This window comes from Alligator sinensis, unplaced genomic scaffold (assembly GCF_000455745.1).
Source record: "Alligator sinensis unplaced genomic scaffold, ASM45574v1 scaffold486_1, whole genome shotgun sequence".
Lineage (NCBI taxonomy): Eukaryota > Metazoa > Chordata > Crocodylia > Alligatoridae > Alligator > Alligator sinensis.
In genome coordinates this window covers 381310-386976 of record NW_005842053.1, presented here as the reverse complement: position 1 = coordinate 386976, position 5667 = coordinate 381310, and the positions used below count along the sequence as shown (strand labels likewise).

Sequence of the window (5667 nt, the reverse complement as noted above, 5' to 3'; positions counted from 1 at the left end):
CCCCCCCCCCAGCTACGCCCCCTTGAATCTGGACAAACCTCGGGGTGGAAGGTGAGATGCAGTGAATCCCAAATGTCAGGCTGAAATGAACAATCTTAGTATAGAGAAATTGTACTCCCTCTTGGAAGGGGCTTCCCTACAAGAGTAGGAAACAGAGTGTTTGCTGGGATATAGACAGGATTAGAAAATGCAACTTCTTTTCTCCTTGGGCTTTCCCCCCCACCTCTGTTCTGCACTTGGTCTCCAGCAGCAGGCTTGTAACAAGCAAATGATGGAGGAAAACAGAATCCATGCAAGAAAAATAGACAGGAGAGAACTGAAATGCTATGTGAAATTTGTATGTCCTTGCCCTTGCCTGGGGTGTACTATGCCCTTAATATTATGTGAGACCTAAACTCACCTGCTAGTAATTTCTAATTTACTGTCCTAATTCATCGATTTGTTATCACTAATTGTACTTCATTTACTTCTGTGTAGTTTCCAGTACCTAAAGGGTTGAAAGGTTGCTGTAATTGGCACCCGCAGCTGCTCTTTCTTTTGACAGGGGATAATTTTGCAGCCTATGCTTTGTGTGACAGCTGCCTAATTGGGCATTCTCCCCTTGTAGCAAGCCTGCCTCCTCCAGCCTCCCTGCTGACAAATGGTGGTGGATTATAGATGAGGACACGCTGACCCATTCGACCTTGCTGAGACAGCGGGGAGGGGCCTCCTGCTACTTGAGGGAAGCTTTGGGTCATTTAAAGGACAAGGTCATGAGCCAGGTGGGGAAATGACATGATATCACATGACAATAGCCTGATGACACGGTCAGTATGTCAAGGACAAACTCATCTGTATTGATTATGTTTCTTTTTTATAGTATCTAATTGAATCCACTAATATTTCAGAAGTATTTTGATAATTTATATGAGATGATAAAGTGCCAAGTGAAACAGTTGGGGGTTTTTTAAGGAGCATTTTTACATTTATTTCTCCTAAATACAGATTACACATGAGAAACAATGTTAGTGAAATCCTGTCAATAATGATTTATAGTGTTGGGCTTGATGTATTTCATAAATTATACATACTCATTCAGATTTACTGCTAGAGAAATACCAGAAAAGAAACACTACCAGGCAGAATTTAAAGGAAAAAAATGCTGTTTGAATTTTAGCATTTCACTTATCATTCTCAGTAGGCTAAAATTTTATAAAATGTGTGCATATATGTATGCATTCAAAATGTGTGTGTGTGTGTGTGTGTGTGTGTGTGTATGTATATATATCTTATGGGTAAGATACTTAAATAGTCAAAAAGTTAAACATAAATTAAACGTTAAAGGGAACTTTTAAAGTAGCTTTGGGGATATATGACAATTCTTTTCCCATTTTAAAGGACTAAGGCAGCATCCAGCTGTGCCAGCCAATAAAAACCTGTTATGTGGGTATTAGAAAATGTTGTGAATACAGCTGACAATATTTTAAGAGTAGCTTCATGTTGCATTGCTATGCTAATAAACTTCAAGGTAAATGAACAGCTTGTTTGGCATTTGCTGTATTAGACAATAGTAAAACGCTTATTCCTTCAGTGTAATTAGACTTGATAGATTGATTATGCTAAAAATGTAAAGGTAAATACATTGAAAAAGAGAACTCTTCTGAATCACATTAAGCGTTTTTTAAACTTAATGGCACAATTGCTTCAGCTGCTGCAAAACAATTTCTCACATACATTATGTTTATGCAATAGTCAGCCTCTAAGTAGACGGAGCAGCATTCACTAGTTCTCATTTTTAGTGAAACCAGAATTATTGTCGGATGCTCTTGTATCTAAATCTCATCAGTTCACCAGGATGTAATTTTACTCCCCTGAGGTAAAAAGCCGTCAGTGGCAAAGTGTGATAAATTAGTTCGCTCAAGTAGACGCATCCGTGTGTGTGTGCGCGCGCACGCGTATGTGTAATTCTGACCTTGCTGTGCATGTGTTTAGCTGCTCTCAGTGCCCGAGTCAAGCTTGGTGGAGGTTTAATCCTGTGCCCTTGTACACGTATACTTGATTAGTAGTTGTGGTTATCTCAGCAGCAGACATTCTGCCCTCCTCCATGTATTGGTCAGGACTCGGGCATTGGGGAGTCAAGTCGAAGGAGAAAGAAAAGCGATTTTACATTAGTATTCCATGAAAGCCTTACTGTCTGCAGAACAAATTGATTGCTACAGTGTACCTGTGCTTGGCACCACTGCTGTGAAAGAAAGGTATGGTTGTAATCTGTTTTATTGTATTACATATTGTGACACTACAGGAATATTTAACATTCAGCTCTTTCTGTGGCACATGTTATACATCTAAGGAAGGAAAAATAAATGAATGAAAAGTATGAGAACGCTTTTGAGTCTAACTTCATGTACTACAATCTACTAAGTAGACAGATTTTTCTGTGTACTCCACTGGTAACGGAAGGAGATTGATAACAAACCTGTATCCAGTGTTCAGTTACACAGACCTGTGTCATTGCTTCTGTCTGCATAGAAATGCTATCAAATATTGCAAATTTTAACAAACAGTTGAAGAGGGTTGGGGGGGAGCTGGAATGTAAACATTGATTTGTTGTTCTGTCTTTTTTGTTTTTATAGTGTTTTTCAGCCCATCATAGTGTTGGTTTTTTTAAAAAGGTAAAGCCAGAGCAAAATTGTAGATGTTGCATGTTGTTGTAATGCAGTAAAGTAGAACAGGGATTAAGAAAAGTCTCATTTGGTAAGATTTATTTTCCTATGCCCAGAAACTTGTATCCATTTAAAAAAAAATGTAGGGTAGTACTCTGCCTTTTGCTAAGCCAACAACAGACTTTGCTGACTTGATTCTCTGGTTTTATAGATGCTCTGCTGATGTCAGTTGTATGTTTGATGGGAAGAGTAGTGCACTCTGTTAATAAGATTTAAGCTGTTTCATGTTCAGTGCTTCATTCTTAACATTGCTGAAGTTGTGTCTATGATTATTTCAGCGTTTGCTTGGGCCACTCTAAAATATTTAAACTATTTCTGCAGTTAGCATGAAGACAGTCTCAACTAATTAAGTTTTGGACAGGTGGCAGACTTGTCCAGGACATTTAAATCTGGATGTAAATCCATTCTAAAAGGTTGATGGACAAATGAAAACACTTCATTACAAGTCTGGTATCCCTACCACAAGTTATGAAACAGATATTTGCAAACCTTTCCCATTGTTCCAGCAGATGACAAATAAACAAGTCGGTTTAGGGAAAGCAGGTACTTGAAAGATGCCACATACTAAAGTATAGGTATGCATTATAATAGTAATTTTTGTCATGTGGCCTTGGAGCCTTAAAATTAACACTTTATAAATGTACACTTTACTTGTAGAAATGAATCCTTGAGTTTACATTTTACACCTTGTAAAAAGTGTGAATGTGGCTTTATGCAGGTAAATTATTTATCATAGAGACCCTTCGACAAGTGTAAGAAAGTCTTCAACAAGCGTGGACCTTGAGGCTTTGTGAGCTTGTTTTCAAATGATGAATAATTAAATTAAACTAATTAGTCAAAACTTACTTGCTCTAGGAACTTACTTTGTGAATGAGATGTTCTCCATCGCACCCTTTGCAGTTATATCATGTTTTGTAACACAAGATAGTAAAACAATTGAGCAGGCTCTTAACACTTACGCCCAAATAAATGGAAAGTGACCAAATTTAAGAAGACTTAAAATTGCAAGATAATTACCAAGATACAGCAGAATTGAATGATTTCAGTTATTCCATTCTGCAATGACTTTTGGCAGTTTTTAACCATTATTTAGAAAGTTGTTTTGCCTTGATTTCCAAGGAATACGTTTGTTAGATAAATACAGGGCAATACTGTATTTCAATGCAATTAACTCTCGTTGATAAATAATTCAATTTAAGACTAAATAAATGATTAGAGGCAAAGAAAATGACATGAAATTAAACTGAGTCAGACCTTGAAAACGTTTCACTGGTAAAGATTTTTTTGAGACTGTTTCAAATCATTCTCTCTTTTTTCTGGGGTAGACGGATAAAGCAGGGGGAGTGTCAGGTAAGGGGAACTGTTAGTGATTTTTTTTTTTTTTTTTTGGCTAACCATTGCCATACTGCTGTAGGTATAGCAAACAATGTGGACACTGAAGGCAAGAGTCACAAGAGGGAAGGAGACCATACGTTGGGAATTTTTTTCCTTGGTATCTATTTTTTTTTTTTATTGGAGTCACTGCTATAAGTCTGCAGGTGTAACATGGAGTGGTTCTTTTTGCTTCATTGAGAAAAGAAAACCAGGAAAATATCTACAGAATTAAACTTTGGATGCTAACTTTTTAATATGTCAGTATGTTTAAAAATAACTTTTCTTTTTGATGTGTTTTTAAAGTAAAATTTGATGTAAAATGAATTGTTTTCCAGTGAAACATTGTGGCTAGGGGTCCTTTTTTTCATAAACTTTTTTTTTTAAGTTTTCGCTGAGATTTACCAAAGTCAGTAGTGAGCCTTGGGGGTGGGCCTCTTTTTAATAGCCTTGCTTCCAGATACAGGTAATAAAAAATAAGAAATACCTGCATATTTAAAAATAAATAGAGATGATTGTCAAGGTAGTATTCATTCATGAAACTTTCATGAGGGATTTACAGTCCATGTGCTTGCTTTTTGACCAGTGGTTATACCCTGATCAAGATTATGAAGCTTCTGTTCCCCATCTCCACCTTCCTTTCTGTTATTGTGTTTCAACATAAGAAAAATACGAAGTGGGTGTGTTGCATAACGTTTGTTCTATGCAAATAGAAGTATGTGTAAACATAGAATATATTCTTAACAGAGCTGTAGCTGCCCATTTCCCATTAATGCCAAAGGCAGTAGTGTAATTAACAGCCTCATGTATTGAACTGAAAGTATTGCTAAGCCTCTTCAGGGAATTGTTTCATTTATTGTGCTGTTTAACTTCCCTGAACAATACAAATGCTATTTATACTCTTGATGCAGTCCTAAACCCTGATTCTTTTTTAAGGGTTTAGGTATCTAACATCCATTGAAATCAATTTTGGTACTGTTTGTTTTATTTAATATTTTTGTAGATGGTCTCTGATCTGAATTAGACATTGCATTTTTCATGGATTGAATGTGATCAAAACTTGATCTTGTGTGAATTTGGTTGTGGGAACAAGCTGCAGCTGAAAAGCCCAGTCTGTTGATAGCTTCAATGTGACTAGAAGTGTGACTCTGAATCAGTAGCACAACTGCTCTATAGCTGAAAAAAATGAGAAATATTCTTTTTCTAATGTAGTCAAGTCCATATTGGGTTGATTGTCACAAAAAAACTCTGCATTCATATTCTTTTGTTTATATATTCTGGAAACGAGAAATTTAAAATGCTGCTGATCTCTTAAATGGCTGGAGGAGTGGGGTGTGTATGTATAAATCCTTTTTTTTTTTTTTTTAAACATCATTATTGGGGGCGGGGAAGCAAAACTTTTTTTTTTTCTTCACCTTTATCATTCCTTTCTCCTACTTGACCTTTATGTAATAGTGACTAGAATAGTAACAGTGCAAGGTTTGGGCTTCTTAATCTTGCCTTTCCCTCAGTTTTCCTTGGCCAGTAACATTCATGTGGTGCTGCTTTCTCCCAATGTTTTATCTTTCACTGTACTAAGGAGAAAAAAAAATTG

The 5667-nt window shown here is 36.5% G+C and overlaps 1 protein-coding gene across 3 annotated transcripts in view; it reads left to right on the top strand.

Annotated features, from left to right (window-relative positions):
- NRIP1 (nuclear receptor interacting protein 1) overlaps positions 1 to 5667 on the top strand; it is a 93580-nt gene that overhangs the window by 52578 nt on the left and 35335 nt on the right. Inside the window, exon 3 of one of the 3 annotated variants that reach the window (XM_025203328.1) lies at positions 608 to 761. The exons of 1 other annotated variant lie outside the window; for it this stretch is intronic. The gene's annotated coding sequence lies outside the window, so the exon portion shown is untranslated. Of the gene's footprint in view, positions 1 to 607; positions 807 to 5667 lie in introns of all 3 variants that reach the window. One more of the 3 variants, XM_025203327.1, reaches the window with a different exon arrangement.